Genomic DNA, 26,504 nt, shown 5'->3' with positions numbered 1-26,504 from the left:
CAACGCTCATAGTGTTACCGAAAAAGAGTAACCAAGAAAACTCTCCAAACCAAATTATAGTTTAGAAAGCTGACATTGGTTTATTACAGCTGGGTGCATGGGGGATATCTCCTCCTATCATGCACACCTAAGAACAAAAGCTTGCTCCTTATATACATAATTCCAAGAAAAAAACCCACCCATTTAAAAAAAACTTATACATAACATGTTATATAATGCATTACATAATGTCTTTACGCATGCGTACTAAATTGGGGAAGGGGTCTTGGGTGGTTTCTGGGGGTCGCTGGTGGTCCCAATCCCCCTTAAATCATGCTTGTGCGCAAGCGTGGTTGAGGCCTTCTTGTTTACAAGTACATGTGTTCCCAAGAAGATATCGTTTTGGACTTATCTCTCCTCTGACACAAGAGTTTATGAATCAAGTTAATTTAGACATCACAAAGTTGTTCTTTACAGTTTTGTTTTGTCTTTTGGCCTTATATAATTAGCAGAGACCTTTGTTTTTCTAGGACTAAGTGTAAACAGCATGAATCTTTGATTACTAGAACCTTGTTATTAATCCCATAAACAAACTCTATCTACAAAACATGTAGTTTACTTCAGAAACTATTATTATTCTAGCTAAAAGGAAAATTATTGACAGGAAAGTTTGTTCTGTATAAAGGTAACACAGAGCAGGCCTTTAGAGCCTACTCTGAGGCCTACTCTTGCTAAACCGTTGCTAACTCTGAGGCCTACTCTTGCTAAACTGTTGCTAAACTGAACTGTCTGGTATCAATAGTGCAGGTTAAGAAGTGGAGTTCACCGAGTTGCAACATATTCTCAATTTAGGAGACTGAGCTGTGTCATTATGGTTGTCCAAGGCAATAGCTGAACTGGGAAGAAGAGTGATTCTTTTAGCATCCTTTATTTAGTGTAAGTATAGTATCCACACCTGAAACTTCCTCAGAGTATGACGGCCTTTTAACCCATCTATCCGTGTAACTCCCCGAGTTGGGAGCAACAGAGGTTTTCCACTGAAAGAACGGAGAAAGCAGAGCCTTTGTGTACACATGTGCACGTATGCATACACACAGCACCTCTGAAAGGGTTTTGACAAAGAGCAAAACCGAGCTACATGACAACCAAAAATGATGGCAGGAGACAAAAGGATTTTCTTTTTAAACCTCAGCTCTGTCTACTCAATAAGAATTTAACAAATACAATGGTCACTTGATACGAGTCCCTACAAGAATACAACAGTCATAATGCTCTTTCAGTCCTTCCACCACATTAATTTTTTTCTTTACAAGGGAAATAGGTCAAAACTGTGTGCATGTGAGACTCACTTTACTGTCAAAATAATGTAAGCACTCAGTTTTTAAAAATTAAGACTAATATTTGGTATGCAGTTTAAATCAACCAAGTTATTCCGTAGATAAGAATCACGTCACCATTATCAAAACCTTTCTTAGGGAATATTATGAAATAGAATATTACTAACCTATATGGTAATAAGAAGTGAAGAAATGCTATTACATTCACTTTGTCACTTTAGGGGAACTTGTGTAAGGAAATGAGGAACTTGTTTAGTATACGATGTCCATCTTCAGCAGCCTACAACTCTAGGAAAAGCAAACCTGGACTTGGATGTTTTACCTTTTTCTTTTTAACGGCCAAACCCCATTTATACATTTATTTTTCAATGGTATTGTTTCAATCTGCAGACATAAAGCTAAAACAATCTTATACAAACTGGTTGTTTTTTTGTTTTCTGAAACAAGAAAGCAAGTAGAAGTATCACATAGCAGAGCTGCAGGTGAGGTTCCTAGCTGAGGATTTTAAAGGACTAAGCTTTCTATGATATAAAGAGAATTTATATTTGAACACTTTTTCTGAACAGCTTTTCTACAGATGCTTTTCTTCTTTCTTCATCATGCAGTGATGATACAGCATCAGTTCTGCAACTGGGAAGGCCACTTTTTTGGGGCTTTCTCCTCCAAACCCTCCCATGCTATAAGAAAGCCACAATTCTTAAAAGTATTCTGATTTTGTTGATGTAATGCTTTTCCAGAATTTAGTATTTTGGAACAAGCATGAGTAGATCTTAATTCTTTGTGGCTTCAGGTATCTTTCATGATTATAACACTGAAACTTTTCTACACCAACTGAGACTCCGTTGGCTCTATATGAAACTATCAAGCTCTACAAGAGTCTATCAGGGAAAGTTACACCATGACTTCACATCAAGGAAAGATGATGACTGCAAAATGTGGAAGAAGAGCAATCTGTGGCTACAAGAGCGAGCATTCAAACCTTCCAAGACCAACTGCCACAACAGAAGAGGATATTAAAATAGAAATATCTGCTTTGTCCCAGTGGGATCGCTCTCGCTAACATAACACACAGCTTTGTTAGAAAATGACCGCTGCAGACATCCACATTCGTCAGAAAAAAGTGATAAGGAAGTTAAAATCAACATAAACTTAAAACTCTAATAGCAACATACTGATTATTATGAAATAATTTAGCTATAAATATTTTAAAGTTTCAGTCCAAAGTGAAAATTACTTCAAACGGAGATCCAAGCACATGAACAAACAAGTAGCAAACTATTTCTTTCAATTCTCATGTTTCAGGCTTCCAAAGATGTGAAATGATTAAATATATTTCTGTAACGGTTTTGTAATGAAAAGTATATGAATTTCAGGAACATCTGATACAGAATGTTCTTAAGGTATCCAATAAATAGAAGCAGAAAATAAATAGGTAATAGGTATTTGTAAGTGTTCAGTTCTAGTTGGCAGCTTTGCTGTACATTACTGACTTACCAGTTAGTAGGGAAATATAAATTTGCGAAAACAAAAAAATTAATTTTAAAAGAAAAGAATATTTAAATGTAACTACTTCAAAACCTGAACATGAAAACTCAATTAGCTTTTAGACAAGCAGTTAAAAAAAGGAAAAAAAATCAGATTCCTGGAAATATGGTGAAAGGCTCCAAGCTGCTGGCGTAACAATTATGGGATTAGCCCCAGATCTCCATTGACTGTGCACTGCGATATCAAAAATGAAGCAATAAATGGTAAAAATGAAAATCTTACTCCCATATCTTAAATGCAGAGGCCTCAATAAACTATAGAAACCTCCTTTGTATCGGACACCTGAAGTTCAGGACACAGCAATATTTAAATCATTTGAATAATTCAGATTTCAGCTTCTGTACAAGAGAATGTCAGAAACATAGTAGGATTGCAAATTAAACCTGTAAATTATGCTTTTGTGCCAAAGTGATACGTCACATGACTATACTATTCTTAGACACAAGGAATTTTTTCTCCAAGCGCTATTTTTTAAATTGTTTACTGAATTATGTATCTCTACTCAGCAATTTCCCTCATGAAAATACTCTTAAGATATTAAAAAAATATGATAACATAAAAATCAGCTATTCAGACATCTTAATGCAAACTCCACAGCCTTATCTGGCACAAATGTAATAGTGCTCGAGAGCTTGGGCTGCCCCTTGAAATCTGGTACGCTACAAACCTGTGCAGTGTGATGGATGAAGCTCTAGAATTAGGAGATTGTTACTCACTGTCTTCCAGTGATACACTAATTGAATGTGTAAATATTTGGAGAATTTGGCCCTGCTGTTTCATTTAAGAGACAGTTCTCTTCGTTTTCTAAAACAAGACTCAGAAGTTCAAGGATATTAATAAAAAAGTGGGTGATTTTAATCCTTTTAAATGCTTTCACTCCATGAAAATTATGACAAATATTTCTTTCTTGATATACAAGAGGTCTGTTAATTGCAAGTTTAATAATTTTTAAATGAATCTCTATGAAGATTTGTACACATGACCCTTCCTTCTATAGATTTTTTTTTTACTTACACTGGCCTGACTCAGCAGTTTTATGAATATACCATTTGATTTAAAAATAATCTTCCTCACCCTCATACTAAAACTTCAAATTTGGTTTGTTATTTAAGCTATATGAAATAAGTAATACAAATATAAAGTACTTTTTAATATACTAATTATGTTAAATATAATACCTTTTTCCTCATTAAGCATTAGATTGAAGGTGGATATGTTCATCTTGTTCATTCCAAGCTGAAAAACAAAGAGTCCGTTGAAACAGAAGATAAGCAATAGTAAGCAATACAGTCCACTTATGATGTTGATTTCAATATTAAACGATTTTTCATTATTTCATCATATTTATAAACACTTAATCACAGAGGTTTCTTAAAATATTATCTCTCCTTTGAAACTCTGAAATAAACACCTCTTTCCACTTCTTATTTTGTACATGCTTCATTTCCGTAAAACCTCAGGAGCACAGAAAAAATAATCCAATATTTAAGAAAATGCAAACGTACAACTTCTTTTTAAAAAATCTACTCTACGAAAGTTTAGTCTGTATTCCAGCAACAAAGGTGATAAAGTTCTCGACTGTACGCGCGACACTAGTTGCTAGTGAGATTTTGTGCTTCAAGAGTGAAAAGCCTTTTTCCTGTGTGGCTGTCCCGTTCCCTTCACTCAGAGATTTACTTTTAAGAAAGCCAAGGTATTTTAGCCTACTAAAATGAGCAAAGTACCTAAATGTTAGTGCCTGTGTATTTTCAGGTTGAATTTTTATATGACAATTATCAGACATATTCACACTGACACCTCAATAAGGATAAATTTCATTGTCCAATAAACTGTGAAGGCTGGAGTCTGGCTCCTAGAAAATGAAACATTTGATTTTTTACAATAATAAAAAGCATTCTATTCTCTACTTCAGTACAGGGGTTGTGAAGCTCTCCTTGGAGGTGTTTTGCCATCCCACCACAACATCGTTAGGTTTAATGTGGAGCAAGATGGTACCTGGTAACGATGCTCAGCTCTGGCCTGCCAGGTATCCACGGCTTTGCTCACTTCATGCACTACAAAACCTGGTTTTACTGCACGTGCAATAGACTGCAGATACCCTACACTAGACAAAAAAGGTTTGATTCTCTTTAGAAGGGACTAAAAAAAAGGGTGAATCACATTCAAGCTTGACAAGTAAAAGAGAATTGCAGCAGCTCGTCAAAGCAGAGAAAAGAAAAATGAGAGTGAGGACCACAGGCACCCAGAAATTAAAACCGTGTGGCCCTTTCAGGATGCAGTACGTCCAGGAGTTTAAGAACAAAGCTCCAAAAAAGATGAGAACCTAGAAAATGCAATACTTCATCCTAATCTGAGGACAATGTGTTGTGCCAGATGCTAAGTTAAAACTCAAACAGTCCTTTATTCTCTGAATAGGCTTGAAAGATGTCTCTGGAAATGCAGACAGTAGGTGCTTAACACAGATATTTAGCATGTTCTGGCTCCATGCTCCAAAAAGTGAGCTATTGGAAAAGATGTAGGCAAAGAACTATTTAGTCAGCTCTTCGTCACAACATATTTAAAGCTTGATCAAGAGAAATTTAGTTACACAAATATATTCTGTCACAAAAACCCCTCTATAAACAAAGCCGTTAGTGTAACGCACAAATGCCATAAACTCTGGCAGAAAACTCTAGGAAAGATGAATTCGAGCTACAGACAGGTATGATAGCTTCCCACATTTGTTTTGCACGTATTTATGTTTTACGCTACACTTCAGCCTACCATCTCACTGGAAATCTGAGTTTAAGGCAATGAGTGGCAAACTTCCAAAGGCTGCAGAACCCGAATTTCACTCCACATTTCAAAGCATTTTATTTTTTTAAAAAAAGGGCCTTTCTTCATTTTTTTTGTAATGAAAACTGCCACACATAAAGACTTTAAATACCACATACCTTAAACTGAAGTATATTATCAGTATTAGAAGTTTGCAGGGAAACAAAGCAAAGCTAATCCCACATCTAAACTGACAATTACAGAAAGTGAGGGTCTGAAGAGGGATCTCAGATGAGCAACCAGCTCAGCCCACTGCCAGTGACGGAAGGACAAAGTCACCAACATCATCTCTGAAAGCTGCTGCTTTATCCGTTTTTTAAAATTTCCTATCACAGATTTCATGACAGTTATAGGTAAAATATCCCAGTTTTTCATCTGTATTTGCAGTCAGATATGAGGTAAAACAAAAAAGCTTGCGCTGTTTTCTCTTTACATCCATCCTAAATTATCCTTTGTGCAAATTAAACTTGCTTTTTTTTTTTTTTTTTTTTAAATCTACACGGCAACCGCCACCGTTGCTTTTATGAAAACCCCTTATCTTTTTAAACCCTTATACCCATCCTGCAGTGTTCTCTTTTTCCCTTGAATAAACAAACCCAATCCTTTCAGCTGTTCTTTAACAGTCCTGCTTTCTAAATCTGTCACTACCTTGTTGCTCTGCTTCGCTTTCTTCTGGCTAATACACATTTTATTTAAAGGGCAGCGTCCAGTACTGCGAAATATATTCTACCTACGGTCTTACTGACAGTGAACACATAGAGAATCACAGAATCAATGAGGTTGGAAGAGCCCTCTGGGATCATCGAGTCCCACCATTGCCCTGACACCACCATGGCAACGAGACCAGGGCACTAAGTGCCATGTCCAGGCTTTTCTTAAACACCTCCAGAGATGGTGACTCCACCACCTCCCTGGGCAGCCCCTTCCAATGGCTAATGACCCTTGCTGAGAAGAAATGCTTCCTAATGGCCAACCTGAACCTCCGCTGGCGAAGCTTGAGGCTCTGTCCTCTTGTCCTATCGCTAGTTGCCTGGGAGAAGAGGCCGACTCCCACTTCACTACAACCTCCCTTCAGGTAGGTGTAGACTGCACTAAGGTCACCTCTGAGCCTCCTCTTCTCCAGGCTAAACACCCCCAGCTCCCTCAGCCGTTCCTCGTAGGTCAGACCATCCAGACCCTTCACCAGCTTGGTCGCCCTCCTCTGCACTCGCTCCAACACCTCAACATCTTTCTTGAAGTGCGGGGCCCACAACTGGACACAGGATTCAAGGTGCGGCCTCACCAGTGCCGAGTACGGAGGGACGATCACTTCCCTACACCGGCTGGCTACACTATTCCTAATAGAGGCCAGGATGCCATTGGCCTTCTTGGCCACCTGGGCACATTGCTGGCTCATGTTTAGCCGGCTGTCGATCAGCACCCCCAGGTCTCTTTCCGCCAGGCCGCTTTCTGACCACTCTTCCCCCAGCCTGTAGCGCTGCAGGGGGTTGTTGTGGCCGAAGTGTAAGACCCGGCACTTGGTCTTGTTGAACTTCACGCCGAGTCTTGTGTCGGATATTGTTACTATATGCTATTTTTAAAAATTCCCAGCACTCTAGGAATGAAGATTTGTCATTTTTTTTTTTTCAAGCTCTTCAATTGTCTTCCTCTTATAGAAGGAACATGCAATGGAAACTCCATAAAGGTATTATTTTTAATGTATTTTCTCAAGCAAAACACAAGTGCAGAAAGAGACATTTTTAAGGAGTGAAGAGATCCTTGTGGAAGGAGAAGCTCAAGAAGAGAAGGTGAGGGGCAGACCTTACTGCTTCACCTAGCTAATGTGGTTAAGGAGAAGATGGAGCCAGAATGTCCTCTGACATCCACAGTTAAAGGACAAGCAGCAGACACACGCACCATGGGAAGTTTTGAATACACATCAGGAAAATTAAGGCTCTGGGAGGATCTTCTCAATGAAGATGAGTACTTGAAAGAAGGGTGCGAAGAAGATGAGGCCTGGCTCTTTTCCGTGGTGCCCAGTGACAGGACAAGAGGTAACGCGCACAGACAGAAACACAGGAGGTTCTGTCTGAACATCAGGAAACACTTTTTTACACTTGTTTACAACATGAGAATAACATCCCTCTTGGAATGCCATGAAATCTGAAAGTCTGCTTTCAAGAATTGAGAATATTAAATATGGAAGCCAGAAAAACAAATATTCTAAATATAGCCACAACATGAGATTCCATAGGTACAATTGATAAATACAAAGGAAAAAATATCAAAAGGTCTTCCAAGTTTTCATAAAATCCTACCAAAGAAGACTGCCCTTCTGTTAGCTCTCTACTGAAAGGGACAGCTCTCAAAATGAGTTGTGAACATCAAGTATTCTGTGCGAATACTATACATAGGGGCTCAGAGGTGATCAGACAGAATTCTGTATTTCTCTGAAGAAGAAAGTACTGATAAGAATGAAAATGTACCAATGTGTTTAAAAACCTTATTCTGAAGCAACAACTACAGTACAGACACTGCATTGACTCATTAAGATGTCCAAACAATCTATTGTAGATTAACATAATTTTATTTAAAAATAAAAAAGTACACATTTCTTCAACTGGGGCACTTCAGCTTAGGGATCTCTTCAGTCTTTTCTGGAGGGATTTAAAAAAGCTTTGGAGAAATCTTAAAGCTATGGAATTAGCCTGGTATTTATAGCTCAGTTTCCTAGTGTGTTCTTTGAGCTTCCTAGGACATTCTTTTTCTCCATCTGCTGGTTGTTGACTTGGTATAACCTTATATTTTGATAATGAAAATGTGTAAGAATAACAGTATTTAATTTACATTTTACTGTAAAGTTCTGGCTTCGTCTCAGGGCAAGGCAGCTACACTTTGCTACTACAAGATAAACTAGGTCAAGGATGGTGCTGAATATTTTCTGATACAGGTAACTGGAGTTCTATTGTTTAATTATGTCAAAATATATTACTCCCAATTATGACTAATACTCCATATGAATCACACTCTCACAAAATGGTAGTTTTGTTACCATTACAATGCTGTGCTTCATATGCTGTTTCAATACAATCTGTTAAATCTAGGTCAAGAATGCTTTTTTCTTCTTTGTTCTGCTATCAAAAAGGTCCACGTACGGGTGCACTGTCTATCTCATACAAAGATATGAATTGCTAAATTGTTTACTTTTCTACTTCAGTACCATTAAATGTCAAAGATGTCTGCTGTTCTGATTAGATTTTTTTAACACTGGCTCAAATCTTTTGTATTATATCACTTGAAACACATTCTGTAACAATCTTTACTACCACAGCAGAAAGCTATCAAAATAAAATCAAAAGTTTCTCAGCTTCAGAAATGCACTGATTTACTTTTGAATACTTACCTACATTACTCCTCATGGTCTTGCTTCTAGTTACCTTGGGGATCTTTAGGCTTCTTAAAATTCCTGATGCACTTTCAGCTTTGCTTTAGATAGTCTCCTGTTCAGATCTTGATAAGGGGCTATGTCCATTGAGGCTGGCTCCTTGTCCTACTACATCCCTCATCTGAGGAACTCTTGCACCCCACGTTACATCTGTGGAGACAGTTGCATTATTTAAATTAAAGAATGAGCCAAATGTTTTTATTTCACTTTTCTCGATTGCTTTCTAAGCCTTTATCCAATTATAAACTGCAATAATATTTGCTTTTAGAGAAGGGTAGGATGGCTCCAGTTGGAACTGATAAAAAAATGATACCTTTTACTACATTACGGTGGTTCACTGTCCAGAAGAGTGAGTAGATTTCTATAAAAATGAGTATATGGATTTTTATGATGGAACTAGTATGCGAATAAAGAAGGTCACTTCTTCAGACAACTTAGTTGTACTGATGCACACTAAAAACCTTCAACTACAAAGGCAAAAAGTCTAGGCTTTGAAGAGTTACGACGCTGCAAATGGCCTTGGTTATGTAAGAAGTTCCACCCGTGTTGCTGATGAGGTACTAAATCAGTCTTTGCACAGGCACACAGCTACTGGTGAGCCCCAGCTGGAGCAGAACTTGGGTTATTCCCTAACAACTCCCTGTTATCGAGCCATTTCCTTCAGAACCTCCACCAAAATGTACCTGCAGTCCTGCACTTGCTCAGACTTAGTTAGGCCTTTGATTGTGCCAGTTTCAATGTCTCTGACACAGAAAGCAGTTAACAGTCTTTGCAGGACTTTACGTCAATTAATTAGTTCTTTTAGAGGTGAAATGGATTGGAGCTCATTAGGTTAAAGGCATATCCAAAAGAGTTAATGTAGGCCTTGAAAACATTACTCCTGAAAGCTTGAGGACTCAGGGCACAGTTCAGGGTTAGAAATACACATTTAACAAATGCAGAATTATTGGGGATTTTATTTTATTTTTTTAAATAAATCTTCGATTAAAATACATGCAACACAGCTAATCAATGCTTTTTGAATCCTACAAAAAATAGAATTAATTTGTTCTGATTTACAGACCACATAACTTGGAATCTCTTAAAGCCATTTGTCGTCATAGTAAAGGTCTTGGTTGTTGTGAAAACCTTCTCCCTTCACAGCGAACACATTGATACAAAATGTGAACGAAATTTTCAGATAAGCCAAACAAACCAGGTATAAACACATAAGTCACATAAAATACTGGCTGTAAATACCAAGTATGGTATTTATTATGATTATTAAATATCTTAGTTAAGTTTATAAGCAAACCCTTCTTGCTTGCTTGGTGATGACCTGCTGTTTGGCTTTCATTGACTTTATTAGTACCACTAATTTACCTGAGTTATCAGTTGATCAGCACCTTCCTAATTTAAGGGCAAAATTGGGGTACAGCATTTTGTAAAAATGGGTATCGAAGAGCCTTGGTTGTTTCATTTACCAACCCAGCAGAGACTTTCAGAGAACAGGTTTTTCATATGCAAACTACATGGAAGAAAAAGGATTAACTCGCTAAAGGTCTTCCCCAATCAATATCACTGAAAATTACACCCCTATAAAATTATGAATATATGTTTAGATTTTCTTAAAGACTGGGGCACTAGACAGCTTCCATGTTTAAGCACTATACATTCAATGCTTCTGAACATTACAGGGCCTACCTGTTCTTAGTACTGAATGTTTTCACGTATCTATACTAACAAGGTACATCCAGTTCAGAGATATTATTAAAATGATGAAAATAAAAAGATAAATAATAAAACATACCTAACAACAAAATTAATATGATTGGTATCAGTAAAATAAAGCCTCTTCCCCTTAGTTGAAAGGGTTAAACACCTGCTGAACAAACAAAACTGAACACTGAGAGTTTATCAATGCAAGGAGTCATAGGGGTCTAAATACTGAATATATATGACTGAAAAAAAATACTGCATTTCCGCAGGTGAAGAATTGGGGTATTCGATGGACAGAGCTGCAGTAAAGGCTACTCACAATAAAGTCAGACATACTGTGATACAAATCTCACGGAGTTTGAGGCACTCTGTGAAGCATCCCAAGGACTCACAAGGTTGGGCGCTTCCCAACAGGCCTGAGCTACTAGCTTCAGCTTATCAAGAAACTGAATGCCAGTGTTTTCTAAATTACTCCAGAAACTCTAAATCTTAAAATCAAACATATAAATGGCATAATTTAAACATAAGATTTTCTTCTTCAATTGTAGAAATGACAGAAATTTTTGATTGGTTTCCGCTGTGTATAAGCTGCATGAAATACTTCACAGAATGAACATTTTTAGATAGGTTATTCATAAAATTATAGATAAATAAGAATTCATGGCTTCACAACATAGCTTACCTTTACAGTAACAAAACAAATAGAAAGATGGTATCAGAGAATCGTCTTGTTTGGAAAGGACCTTTAGGAACATCGAGTCCAACCGTTAACCTAACACGGCCAAGGCCACCACTAAACCATGTCCCTAAGCACTACGTCTACTTGTCTTTTAAATATTTCCAGGGATGGCGACTCCACCACCTCCCTGGGCAGCCTGTGCCACTGCTTGACAACCCTTTCTGTGAAGAAATTTTTCCTAATATCCAATCTAAACCTCCCTACCACTAAAGAATTTGCACACAAATATATTTTAGATCATAATTTCATTATGGATATTACATTCTTCAGATAAAATTATTTATTAAACACATTGAAAGGTATTGATAAGAGACATTTTTATGAAGAACTTCCCTTGAGCATATAATGCTAGTCATAGCAAACACTGTAAAACTAATTTACTGGAAACAATTTCAATAGATGGATGAAATAATAGCCCAAGAATGAAACCTAAGTCATACTAGGGCTTAAGATAACTAGGTCATGCGGACAGTAGTAAGGATTGAAGTAGCATCAGTAAAAGAAGCTTCTAATAAAGGTCTCAAGAAATCTACAGAAAAGTGTTATTAAAATTAATTCAAATAACTAACCTGATTTTTTAACTTATAATACCTAATTAAATTGTAACAATAAATTAATGATAAAAATTGTCCATACTGAACATATGGAAATGGAAACGTGTAAGCAAAGATGTAATTTAAGTTTCTGCTGAAAAAATAGACATTACCTTAATTATGCGTATGGCATTTACAAACTTACTAGCATCAAAATACTAGCACCAGAGACACAGATGACCAGCCAGTGAGTACAGTGTTATAAATAGTAAGCAGAGACTACTGGTGATAATCAAAAGGCTCCTATATGGCGAGCCAAGAGAATTTTTGTGGCTCATTCAGTAGGCTCTGCATTGCTTTTCCCCTCCTCGAAGTCTTGTGCTCATTCTCTTTTTAACCAGCCTTCCTACCTTTCTCTGCCTATTAGGAATTACCAGTTTTTGTGATAAAGAATTAAAAATAAGCGTTTGTAAAAAAAACTGCAAAGGATCTTTTTCTTTCATTTAAAAAATGGACACTTGACATTGAAAAAAGCACTTACACCTCTGAAGTCTGTTATTTAATGTAAAAAGGTGATTGTCACAGACTGTCCTAGCTGGTATTAAATAGCACCGCATCACGCGTGGAAAGACCAGTTTATTTTTATCATTCAAAGATAAGTGCAGGACTTACACAGTTGACTGCAACATGTTTATTTTTCTATTGCATACATATCCATAACAACAAACTTCCCAATAAGTTGTCACCAAGTTGCAGGAATCTAGTGGGGAATGTATTTCTGGGGAAGAGACATCTGTTTTTGCAGTGCATGTGCTGTCTCCTTCGCTTTATGAGCTTTCTATTTACATAACAAGTCTGTGCTAACAGATTAAAAAAATCCTGGCCCCATCTAATCTCTTAAGATAACATACAATATTCTTACAACTATGGTATTTAGTGTAACTACAATTAAAGATATTCTACTTTTCGTAAGAAAAAATGAAAAATACCAAAAAATGATCTTCCGGTAACAGAAACAAACTCAACTTTTCAGTTGTGCACTGTCACAAATGACTAGTGAAAGAGGATGGCAGTCAGCCAGTTCTCTTTCTCCTTCGGGTAGGTTTTGAATTTATTTCTTCTAAACCAATCAACTTAATTATTGGCTGTTTCTCAGGTTATTCTTCCCATTTACTAAAAAACACTGCTCCAAAAGAGTATATTCCAAATCAGAGCCATGGGCTCCATGCTAGAAAAAACTGGCAAAACCTTAAGAGACAAGCATCCGGTCTGATTTTGTCTGATTTTATTTTCAATAACTCCTATTTCTATTTTGTTAAGTGGAAAAGTCACACAAAATGTTATTTAGTAACTGCATGATCCTCCATAATACTAAACCCAAACACGATATCATTAGTTGCTAGCGGTGGCACCACATTACTACCGGATAAACAACACTGCCTGTAACACCAGCCTGCTGAAAGCCCACCATTATTTTTTGACACATCAAAGAAAACAGAAAAAATGATTTAAAAATTTGAAATCCCTGTGTTTACTATCCACATATACGTGACAGGAAGAGAAGGAGTGGCAAAGAGAGAATTCACTTACCTCAAATCAGGAAGACTGGTGGAGGCAACCCAGCAGGTTTTGGTGGGTCTCAACTTTTGGAAAGAATTAGAGAAGTGCTGTTTCTTCAAGTCTTTACGTTTCTTTGCCCGTTTTGTTGTGATAAAGCCTCTTCTTCCTGCAATAAAATACATGTTGTATTAAAACAAGATTTGCAGAAAGACAAGTTATCAACACCGGTGCTTCATGTAGGCTGCACGGCTTCTCTAACAGACTGCTTCGCCTCACAAAACCCATGGGTGCATTCAGAAAAGCAAACTGAACAAAACTGGAGAGTTTACCTAGGTGCTCTCAGTGGTCAGTGAAGAAAGGCAGAGTCCAAAGTGTGATTTAAAATAAATTAACCTACTCTGATTCTAAACACCGCTGTATTCTGAACTGCCCTCTAGAAGGATCTCTCTTTCTTCATTGACCATACATGCAAAATCAGAAGAATACCCTACTGTCCAAGGGTCAAGTCCAACTCTGGCTGTATCCTCCACTGCTTTACACTTCCACAGAATTTAAGGCTATAGAAACAGAGCCTACACAGCTGGAGAAGAGATAATAGGACTTTGTAATGAGATATTCTTGAGAAGATCTACCATAAAACTTCAGAGAACTAAAATTGTAAAAAGATGCCCAGTTTTGCTTATTTATATTTAATTTATATACACACCTCTATATATATGCACTCACACATACACATTTATATACATTCACATAAAAAACCCCAAAGTAGCTTAGATAGCATGGAGATTTTAGACTTGTAGGCATTTTTCCCTAAAATGCCTTGTAGATTTTTTCCCCTAAAACAAAGCAAGCTACAAATAATTGTGTCACTTGAACATGTGATGGAGAATCATGAACTCAGCCTAACCAGAGCCTTGTATTTAATTTTATTCTTATAACTAGCATAAGCAGCTGGTTAAAATATCTTTGCATGATTATGCTTGGACTAACTAGACGGATCACAGGATTTGCAGGTTTCCCCAGTGTAGACCTGGAACCTCGAGCAATCCAGAAGACCAGGGCTCTGTTAGCTCCTCAGCAGAAAGCTTGAAAACTACTACCAGAAACACATTGCGGTGCTGGAGAGAGTCCAAAGAAGTGCAACAAAGCTGGTGAAGGGTCTGCAGCACAAGCCTGATGAGGAGCAGCTGAAGGAACTGGAGGTGTTCAGTCTGGAGAAAAGGAGGCTGAGGGGAGACCTTATCGCTCTCTACAACTACCTGAAAGGAGATTGTAGCGGGGTGGGTGTTAGTCTCTTCTCCCAGGTAACAAGTGATAGGCCAAGAGGAAATGGCCTCAAACTGTGCCAGGGAAGGTTTAGATTGGATATAAGGAAAAATTTCTTCACTGAAAGGGTTGTCAAGCATTGGAACAGGCTGCCCAGGGCAGTGGTGGAGTCACCATCCCTGGGGGGATTTAAAAGATGAGTAGATGTGGTGCTGAAGGACATGGTTTACTGGTGGGCTTGGCAGTGCTGGGTTAACGGTTGGACTTGATCTTAAAGGTCCTTCCCAACCAAAACGATTCTATGAAAACTATTAGGACACCAGATTTTCTCCTTATTTCTTCATTTTCCTGTAACGTGGGACTGTTCTTGAGGAGGAAACCCCCAAGGTGTAGCCCCTTACTCAGGCTAGAGGGCACAACTCAACCCTCTGCTAAAAGGCTCCTCCTGCTCCAGGCCAGGCACTGCTCCTCCCCTGGGCAGACGCTCACGCTGCTCCGGTGAATCAGATAAGGGAGCCGATTTGTGTATTTCTGCAGGATTAGTCTTAACCTAGATCGGTTCCCTAATCTCTGCGGCTGGAGGAACGCTTGTGCTGGACTAGACGCGCAGGAAGGAGCGGCACGTGTACAGGAATGAGTAACTCGGGAGTGGAAAGAGCAGCAGTGAGTTTGGCTCACGCCAGGCCAAAGTGCTTGGGGAAATTCAATATATTTGCTCATTTATTTTACATTAGAGTACTGCAGTATTGAAAATATCTTCTCATCTCCTGTCCTCATAGGAGGACCTCAGTATATTTCATTGTTTAAATAAAGTAATATTTAGCTGTCTGCATATTCAAAATCTATGACCCTAATTCTAAATTTTAACTGTTATAAAACCAAAGAGCAGGTAGGCATGACTAAAAAAATTTCTTTGGAGTATCTGACTAAGGCAATCATAAAGCTGTTGGAAATACTGATCTTGCTTCCTTACTGATTAGAATTCACATCTATTAGCTGAATATTTGCTAGATACAGTATCCGGAGAAAATGAAGTTAAAACATAACAGATGACATAAGAAAACAAGAAGCAAATATCCCACCTTCCAAGACCACCTTGCATGAACATATGGCCTTTTCCAAGTGTACGGTTCTTTTGCATGATAACAAGTTGATTAATTATTATTAATTATTAATATAACTTCAAACATACATTTTAACTGCCTAACCCCACAACCTACCAAGTGAAAAACATTAAAGCTAAAAGAAATAAAACAGGCAGGACTTTCAGAGAAGCTGATTTAAAAATTAGCTATAAGGCTCACATACGAACATATTTGTTTTATGTATGTGATATACAGCTATACGGCTCACATACTAACATATTTGTTTTATGTATGTGATATATAGCTATAAGGTTGACACACCAACATTCTTCACAGATTTGGCAACGGTGTCATTTGAGCGGATGTAGCTTTGAACAGAGAAGATGTAAGCAGGGATATTATCTATTTTTTTAGTTACAAGGAAAAAAAAAAAAGAAATGGAGTTTTAATTTGCAAGAGGAGAAAATCAGAGACATGAGTTTAGTCAACAGTCTCAATCCTATAAATCCTGCATATCTGATACTTTCATAAAGAAAGTGACAAGTACTAATAATGTATCTTACCGCCATGAAAAGCCTTTTATTTTACAAAAAGCCTTGGTTTTGACAGGAAAGGTGCACGCTACTCTTCAGAGACAGCACACATGCCACCTTCACCTGGCAATTTAAAAACTGCACGAAAACAATCCAATTGACAAATAGATCAGTTTCCAACTAGAAAGCAAATCGCTCCCATGTACAACCCTGGGTGATAAGGAGGGAAGCACAGTGCCGGCCCGGGTACCAGAGCACTCGTCCTACCTAACTGCTGGTTGCTATGGCGAGCATTTGCCTGTATTTTCTACAATAAGCAGTAATATGTTTGCTGCTTCCTTGTTCTTGATATTGTGATGAAGTTAATACTCGAGATTTGGACCTGTACGGTATGGCAACTAAAGGTTCTCACAAACAATCATGCATTTGAATTTATTTTTTGTGAAAACATCTTAGCAATAAAAATTAATGAATAATTTAAAAATTATTTTCATTCATCTGTTACACAGCCTTTTAAAAACTTGTGATTTATTTCCATTAGCTACTTTGCATACCTGTTGTACACGGATTTCTATTTTCTAGCTCACAATGGAAATGTAATCTACTTTACTCCTTCACTGATCTTTAATTTAATATAGAGATAACTGTGAAACTGATGAGAACTGAGCCAATCAACAAATAATTTTAGTTCTGTATAATACCAATTTGTCTTTTCCCCTCCTTTTTTTCCTAAACAGATGTTGTTAGAGGTAGAAAAGAATGAATTAGTCCAATTTATTTAGTCACCACTACTGTAAACTAACAAATAACTGAATTTCTGTCTCTATTTGTCTCTACATGAAACACAGATGTATTTCAAAAGGTGCGTGAGAGCCAGCTATCAGTACAAGAGCCATTCCTAATGAGAAGGGGACGATGTGAATCCATTTTCTTCTTGATGTCTATGGCTGACACAAAGCCTTCACAGACAAAATACAAATTTGTACGTGGCTTCAGTTGTAGCTGTGTCATATCTTGACATCGGAAACTAATAGAGAATTTGACAGTGGGGTCAGTAGTCCTAAATTATGACTTTAAACCTCTCCTGTACTTTGTAATGTATACAAATTGCAGAAACAGAGCCTCAAAAGCATATTTACAAACTGTCTAAAGGTCAGCAACAAACGTTATATGCATTTTCTTTACATTAACATACATTTTCCTCATAATGCTTGACGTGGATGAGACACAGGACACACAGGCGTTGCCCTGAAGACTTTCCTCCTGCCCAGCTCTCCTGCTGTCCCTCCAGCTGCTCGTGTGCCTCCACACCGTGCTGGAACTCATCATTCACAGATAAGGTCTAACTGAACCCACCAGTTATGATGCAGATTATTTCATATAAAAATATTTGTGTTGACACCAAGACGGGAGCTTTTCCATTCCTCTAAGAACACGGCGTAAACAGCTGAAGCACTGTACAAATCTTTGAATAAATACACCAACAGCACAAGCAGCAGAATAAAAGGATACCTGGACTTTAAGATTAATCTATTATCCAAAGCCTCAAACTCATTAGGAAAGAAGAAATTTAATGCAGCAAGCACACCAACAGTTTATATTTTTGGCTCATGATACTTTTTCATCACATAATAAAGTGCCTTCTGTTAGACATGACATGATGCCATTGTTTAAAATTAAATCCTCCAAAAAGAAAATAACATAAACTTTTCTAAACTATGTTATTTCTTATTTAAAAATTCTTGGCACAATTCTGCATAACTGGCAAATCTTGATTATTTTCATGTAGGCCAAATGCTGCCACTGCAGCTGACAGGAGAAGGACTCAAGGACTGGTGTCCAGCACAGACTCTTTGCATCCATTTTCTTCTGGTCTGGACTCAGGCTACAACCAACGCTGGTGGCAGAGAAATCAGTTTTCTCCTAAATCTGAAATATTATATCATATATCTGAAGTTCATATAGAAGGAAACACCCACCCAGGTAACAAACACCACCATATATAAGTGTTTTTTTCGTTGTTACTGCGAAAATTGGAAACTCTTAAAGAAGCTAAGGAAAAAAAGGAGGGAAATAAAAAAAGGTTGTTGCCTCACAATCCTCTCATCACTAACGTGTTTAAAGAAGGATTAGCTTAAGGAAGGTCAGGGAATAGCTTTCACCACCACTGACTGCACAGCCAATGGGTTTCACATGTTGAATTTTACTCTTTGCTTATTTAGTGACGTGACCAACTTCATCACCGGAGCGCTCACACTTCCCATAGTCTTTGCTTCTGTCACCCCTCTATGGCTCGAGGGTGTCAAACTCCCCGTAAAATGATAATCAAAGGCATCATAACACAGGTTTCATTACTTAATATCTCTGCAGTGCCTTACAAGGTATTAAATCTTGTCATGCTATGGAAAAGCCTGGACACTGTGTACTACAGCGAGTATCCCACCTGAAACTGGAAAGAAAATTCAAAATAAATTTACATAGCGAAGGAATTTCATTTCACTACCCAGCACACACCACGCTGCCTCCTTCACCATCGAGGAATATTCATCATTGCACTTCCTCTAAGTAGTTCTTTCAAACTGACGTCACTACTAATTAGTACTACTAATTGTCCAATTCATTCATAAAGTATTAGGATGGTATTTTAATAATCCCCTGACACAGGACTCCTAAAGCAGAATTCAGATTCTGGAATTCTAATTCTATTCTTGCTAAGGTTAATAGATGGTTTCCCACTGAGTTTAATATAATTCACATTGGATCACTACTGAGTCTATATTTATATAAAATGCCCTACTATTTGAATCTGATAATTCTAAAAATATCCATTTTCTCTATTCATAGAGATCCAAATTCTCTAAAAATTCAGCCTAAGATGGAACAATTTTTCAGAAAGCTTCGACAGATTTTACAAAGTCTGTTTTTAAGGTATTTCTAAGTACCACGGTACTAAATCATCACACATTCCTCTGATTTGCAGAAATACCTATCACCTGCTACAAGTAGTAGTAAGGCCAAACGGACAAGTGAAATATTACTAACTGCTTTAATGACAAACATACTGAATGTCATTGGGGAAAAAAGTACCCATCCTCTTAAAGGCCAATGAAACTCACCTCTTTGTTGCAAGGTTTTCTGAAACCTTTTAAGTTTGTGAAAAGGCCAGAGATGAGAAAAATGCCGCAGACAATAAAACATACCTAAGACCTCATGATGTCTTAATGAATTTACTGATTTGGAAGCTTTATGGTGACTTTGGGTAATTATTGATACATACATCATGTATTGTTCTGGCCACTGCTGTGATCACAATTACCCTTGCTGCACAATCTGACAGAGCTGAATTTTTCCTGAAACCCCACTTTGAACACCAACCTGCACTGAAATACAAAAATATTAATATCTATAGAATGTTTTATATAAATACACAACATGGATTATATAACATATACAGAATATAAAAAATCCTAATCCAAGAATCAAACAAAAAGTCACAGAAAGCTGGCAGTAGAGGAAAAGATAATTTTAATCTGATTACTACTAAAGCAAAAAATTTTATATTTTTTTTATCCATAGAAAAGTGATTTGCCATCAGCCTACGCCTACAGTGCACAGAAACATCCTAAGGTCAATGAAAAGCCATTCATAACAGTGCAAACTCTGGACTCCCCTTCTCCTGCTCAGGCAGAAGCGGCCGTGATGCCTTCAGGGCTTTTGCTGGAAAGCTGGTTCCTGCACTCTCTCACCACCAACTGCACTTGCTCCTTCACCTTCTCCTCACCACACTTTTGCTCTTGGATCTAATCCCCCACACGTATCAAGCAGACAACCTGCGCTTCATACAGTCCTGAAACTCCTCCTCATCTCCTGCTCAAGTCCTCTCCTAAACAGAATCAACCAGGTTGGAAGAGACCTCTGGGATCATCGAGTCCAACCATTGCCCTGACACCACCACGGCAACGAGACCAGGGCACTAAGTGCCATGTCCAGGCTTTTCTTAAACACATCCAGAGATGGTGACTCCACCACCTCCCTGGGCAGCCCCTTCCAATGGCTAATGACCCTTGCTGAGAAGAAATGCTTCCTAATGTCCAACCTGAACCTCCCCTGGCCAAGCTTGAGGCTGTGTCCTCTTGTCCTATTGCTAGTTGCCTGGGAGAAGAGGCCGACTCCCACTTCACTACAACCTCCCTTCAGGTAGTTGTACACTGCACTAAGGTCACCTCTGAGCCTCCTCTTCTCCAGGCTAAACAACCCCAGCTCCCTCAGCCGTTCCTGGTAACACATCTCACCCTGACACCAGCTGAACTCACTCTCTCTTGCTACTCACCCCCCGGATACGATTCTCCATTTCTTCAGTACATCTCTGTGGAGTCTTGTCAGGGGAAAATGTGTCCCGGTGTATTCCCTCAGCCCTCACCTAGGTTGGAGAAGCCCAATAAGGAAAGCAACGCACCTTCCTCCAGGGAGGCTCTTGGTGAGGTTAGAGCTGACGAGAGCTGCAGCTGGCGGAGAACATCACTGAGGGTATGGTCACAGGCTAGTTCAAGCAAGTGATGGATATGGAAGCATTTCTAGTCACATAAGACTTTTTCAGTTAAAAATCTAAAAATAGACAAATACCTGCGCTGGTAGTTTGTGGATGAGGACAGTTCTCCTCATCCACACCTACTCCCTGCTTCTTTCCAGGCTGGCACTAAGGAACCGTTCTCCCTAGAGCAGGCTGGACCTCAGCAGTCCCATTGCCTTCCCGTGGTCAGAAGCACATCCATCTCCCCATCAACATCAAGAATCCCTTCCCCAGAGATAAGATTTCAGCCACATGCAAGAGTATTTCCAAGCAAACGACCAAGCAATCTACAACGGTCGTGCTGGCAGACTTAGCCTGGGTCACTGGTTGGACTTCCTGACATCACACAAATCCGGATGACCAAACCCAAGCCTATTCCCTAAACCAGGACGCCATCCCGCTGTATTCAGCGAGCTGCAAGGCTGCAAGTACTAATGTAAGAGTTTTCGGGAGTCAGCAGGCAGAGCTGCCCTGGGACCCAGGCACCAGTGGCGGTTTCTGCCACACCAGGCCATCGTGCCTTCTGGCAGTGGTTTGTAATGGGAAAAAATATAAATCAAATTCAGTGGCGATGATTGCCGTGATAGCTACAGCTGACACAGACACAGCGTCACATTAAACATCTCCTACAGCAGGCTGATCATAGGAATCACCTGACAGCAGTAAGTTAATTACATGCTGATACGGAGTTCGACATCCTGACAAAGATACTCAAGCACGTACTCAGCATTTGCAATACCGAGAGGTGGTGTAAAGCCACCGGCGAGGCAATGAGAACCTTTGTTACACAGTTCTTAATCATTGTGAAAAGAGAGTAATTCCCAGACCAACACATAAATGGCTACTGATACCTCTGCACTCAAAACTAGCTGTTGGGCTTGTTCTTAACTTTTTTTATTGCAGATCATGAAAGATAAAAAGTTTTCTATCTTCCAATTTCTACTTTAACGCAGTACTTTGCAATACCAAATTATGCAGGCTAAGGAATAATGACTGGACACAGACATGTAACTGGTTTATTGGTCTGCTTTGCACACTTCATTAGGCAAAAAAGAAGTGATAATTCTTATCTGATAAATTTTCATGTTGTTTTTACTCTGAGCAATTCACCAATAAGAAAGAACAAGGCGGATTCCAAAGCTAAAAGTCAAAGCTGCCAATGTATGACAGTGTCAGCTAATCGAACTGCAAATGAAAAACCAGAGGAAACATCACAACACTAAAAACTTATAATATTTTTTCAGAAAGGACTTATTACACAGCATCATAAATGTACTAACCCTTTGGTTTATTGAGATAACCAAGTAGCTTCTAGGGGAAGAGGATGAGAACAAAACTAGAAAGAATTGCCTTAGCAACCTCCCATGAAAACACATTCCCCCCTCAATGCTTCCACAAACCTAGATCATAGAATCACAGACTGGTTTGGGTTGGAAGGGACCTTAAAGACCATCCAGTTCCAACCCCCTGCCACAGCAGGGACACCTTCCACCAGACCAGTTGCTCCAAGCCCCATCCAGCCTGGCCTTGAACACTGCCAGGGAGGGGGCAGCCACAGCTTCTCTGGGCAACCTGGGCCAGGGTCTCACCACCCTCACAGCAAAGAATTTCTTCCTAATATCTCATCTCAATCTCCCCTCTTTCAGTTTAAAACCATTCCCCCTCATCCTGTCACTACTTGTCCTTGTAAAAAACCCCTCTCTAGCTTTCCTGTAGCCCCTTCAGGTACTGGAAGGTGCTAGAAGGTCTCCCTGGAGCCTTCTTTTCTCCAGGCTGAACAGCCCCAACTCTCAGCCTGTCTCCATAGGAGATGCCATTTTTTATCTCACGTCTGCTCTATAAGCATTATTAGACAAGAAAAAGAGGGGACAGTTAAATCCTTTAAAGTTGACAAGGTGTTTGACAGTGAATCAACAATAGGAGTAGGTAAAAACCAGATTTTTTTAAGTTAAATACACACATATTGAAAGATTAAAGACAGAAAGCTATTGCAACAACAACAAATCCTTTAAAAAAATAATCACAGATTTAGCTCTTTTCTCTAAGTTTGTTACATTACAAAATCTACAGTGTAAATTCAAAATATTGAAAATATAAAGTGCATTAGGTCTCTTTCTTCTAAAATGTTTTTTGGGATGCAATTCAATGAATGGCTGTATTAATGCTGTCACACAGAGATCAAGGGAAGTGTTCCATGTGTTAGAGCAGCTTCGTGTTAGCTGGATTTTCACATCAGCAGAACACACAGAGAAAAGGATCCAAGAACAAGACTTTTAGTAATAGTCAACAGACAACTTGGTTACACGAAGTTTGTTTTCATTTTACAAGATTTGATGTAAAATTTTCTCTGCCAACAAAAAAAAAAAAAACCCTTTCAAGCCAAAGAAACTTCTAATATACAACGCAAAAGACTTAAATTAAGGCCTCCAGTCATTAACAAGAAGTTAAACACTTTTAATTGCTTTGCAAGTTATCTTAATTTAACAATTAAAAATGTAATAGCTGTATGGCTGTACAATTTTGTACGGATCTAAGAACAGTGAATTGCACAGTGTCAACTGGTCTGGTTTAATGACGGGATTTTTTCCTTCTTCACAAAACCACAAGCTAAGTGTCCCAGTTCCTTCATTCTTACCATGTTTTTACACTATCTGGATTTAGGTTTAATGTCAGAGAGAGTTTCTGACCCCTGAAGCTTCTGTTGCCTCTTCTGTACTTGCAAACGTCTCTAATTCAAAGGTACGGCGGCTGGTGGGAAGGGGTTAACGGGAGCTTCCAGGTGACAGAATTCATTTCCCAAAGAGTACCGAGACATCCATTCAAGGAGAAAAACTTTAAATTCCTCCTGAATTACGCTACATTGAAATTGATGGGACAATCAGATCCCCCGGCAACTACTAATCGGGCAGATAAAAAGATTTCTATTCAAAGCCAGCGCTGAGATACTAACGGTGAGCTGCAGCCTAAGGACCAAAGCGCACCTACACCTTACTGTAATTTACCTTGACGTAAATTTGACAGCTGTAAGAGTACACCTCTCAGATTTTCGGAAGCAGCGCTCAGGGGCCTTGGTCTGACACGTAATAAGCCAGACATGAAAGGTCCAGCTATTTGGAGTGTCTTACCTGCCAGCTGCTGGCACCTCAAGCCTTGCAGGGAGTGGAGTAGCGAGAGAGTATGGCTGGTGGAACTCAAGCCACCCATGGGGACCTACAGGCTGCCTCCCTCATCAGGAAAACGGAAACTACACCTCTGGACATGTACTTCATGTAGAAACTTCCTCCCTCCCTTACAACACATGTAAGTTGATGCTCCCTGAGCCAGCCTCTCCTGTATTTCAGTATTTTCGAGCTTTACCTACTAAAAACTGATCCAAACCAGATAGGTGCATGCCTGACAAAGTGACTGAATGGTTCCACTGCCTCCAAAAAGCACCCATGGCTGAAAGTAATTGCATACACAAAGAGACTGATGAGATTTAAAACCATTTTTCAAGGGATGGCAGTAAGTAGTTATGCCAATGAGGAAATTTTCAGTCAGTTTTTTTGAACATGCGAATGTGGAAACACGTAAACTAAAGCTGGGACCTAAAATAACTGTGTAAAATTCTACTCCTTCACCATCACTTTGGATTAACAAGATGACCAACAATATGATGAACATTTGTTTAGTTCCTCACCGGAGGAACTAAAGACTTGCAGTCTCATCTTACTGTAAGAGGATGTCAACAAAAACACGGTCATACATAAAGACACAAAATTAAAATATTAAGTAAAATGGCGATGTGCACTACTGCATTAGGAAATACCTATTTTAGCTACTGCTCAATTTCAGAGAACAGTTGAAAATATGTAAAGTTTGGGCAATGAGAATTATTTTTTAAAATATCAAGATGACCTGAAAAAGAGATGAGAATGCCTTTAATTCTCAGTGAACAGAGATCTCTGCAACCTAATGTGGTTAAACACCCCAATCTTTAGTGATAAGATTTTAAACAGCTGCACAAAGTATTTCCCTGTCATAGTATATGAGATAAAATATCTAAGAAGCACTACCTCATGTTTACCTAACAACCCCAGAATACATCTCAGACCATAGTTTAGCATGTGTTTATGATGATATACTAAAAAACCAAAGAGCATCAGCTATGGCTTCATCACTTTTATCATTCCCATTCTTGAGCCACCCATGAAAGGAAACAGCTTTTTCCAGTAGGCCTGATGGCTTGAACACAAGGGAAATGAATGTAACTTTCCTCCTAAGAGTTTTCTGCTCTACGGCATCCAACGTTTCTAGTAGCCTCAGAATCACAGAATCGTCTTGGTGGGAAAGGACCTTTAACATCATCGAGTCCAACCATCAACCCAACACTACCAAGTCAACCACTAAAAATTATCCCTAAACCGTATCCCTAAGCACTACATTTACTCACCTTTAAATCCCTCCAGGGATGGCGACTCCACCACTTCCCTGGGCAGACTGTTCCACTGCTTGATAACCCTTTCCATGAAGAAATTTTTCCTAATATCACAGAATCACAGAATCAACCAGGTTGGAAGAGACCTCAGGGATCATCGAGTCCAAAACATATGAAATAGGGAATATGTCAGTATATTCTTCCTGACATTTTGTGTTAGCAGTTACAAATAACAGTGTTCAAGCCTTTCCTCAACTCCAGTAGCTACAACCTTTTTGCGGCTTATGTTCTTGAATACTTCTAGTAACACGTATCTCATCTAAAGTTTTGGAGCTAGAGAAAGTGACTCACCTCACACACAGAACAAGAGTCTCAGAGGAGATTTAGAAAGCAAGGTTGATGTACCTTCAAAGAGCCAACACAAGCACTATTAAAATTAGCCTCCAAACATGTTGTCACAATGGGAAATGCCGAACCAAGCCACAATACAGAATATGAACACTACTGAAAAAGTCATAATGCTGTAAAAGTTCATGGAGGTAATAGCTGCTACTAAGTAAAATTACTGAATCAGTAATTTTTAAGCAGGGTTCCAAACAGCCAACACAAACCAGATACAATCTTCTGAATTATTTATTTTTTGAACTATAAACAAGTCCTCTGCTAAACTACCAACATTGAGAAACTACTCATGCAGCTGGATCCTCGTCTCGCATACCAGGGCTTCGCTACAAAGCAGTGTAAATTTACTGAAGGTAAGAATTTATCCTAAAACATACATGAAGTGGTAGTAAATGGAAACAGTCTGTAACTGCTGTAGGTCGGCCCAATCAAGTACACTATGGTAAATATACTGGGGTAAAAAGTTTGTACTTCAGCACCTTCAAGGATTTTAGGCAGCAGATAAAAACGAGCAGTTTAAAATCAGGTTTTTCTTTAAACAGACTTTTGTTTTATTCTTCTAAAGAAACCTTAAATACAGAAAATATGAATTCACCTGCACA

General features: G+C 38.7%; 1 protein-coding gene across 9 annotated transcripts in view; it reads right to left on the bottom strand.

Moving 5' to 3' along the window:
• Positions 1-26,504, bottom strand: part of MBD5 (methyl-CpG binding domain protein 5) — a 146,845-nt gene that overhangs the window by 52,509 nt on the left and 67,832 nt on the right. For all 9 annotated transcript variants that reach the window (XM_068408298.1, XM_068408305.1, XM_068408306.1 and 6 more), the window contains 3 exons: positions 13,660-13,795; positions 9,058-9,249; positions 4,040-4,097 (listed from right to left, as the gene is read on the bottom strand). The gene's annotated coding sequence lies outside the window, so the exon portion shown is untranslated. The remainder of the gene's footprint in view (positions 1-4,039; positions 4,098-9,057; positions 9,250-13,659; positions 13,796-26,504) is intronic.

The sequence above is a fragment of the Nyctibius grandis genome, chromosome 9 (genome assembly GCF_013368605.1).
Source record: "Nyctibius grandis isolate bNycGra1 chromosome 9, bNycGra1.pri, whole genome shotgun sequence".
NCBI classification, from domain to species: Eukaryota; Metazoa; Chordata; class Aves; order Nyctibiiformes; family Nyctibiidae; genus Nyctibius; species Nyctibius grandis.
The sequence above is the reverse complement of the archived record's forward strand: the minus strand, read 5'-3'. Positions and strand labels throughout refer to the sequence as shown.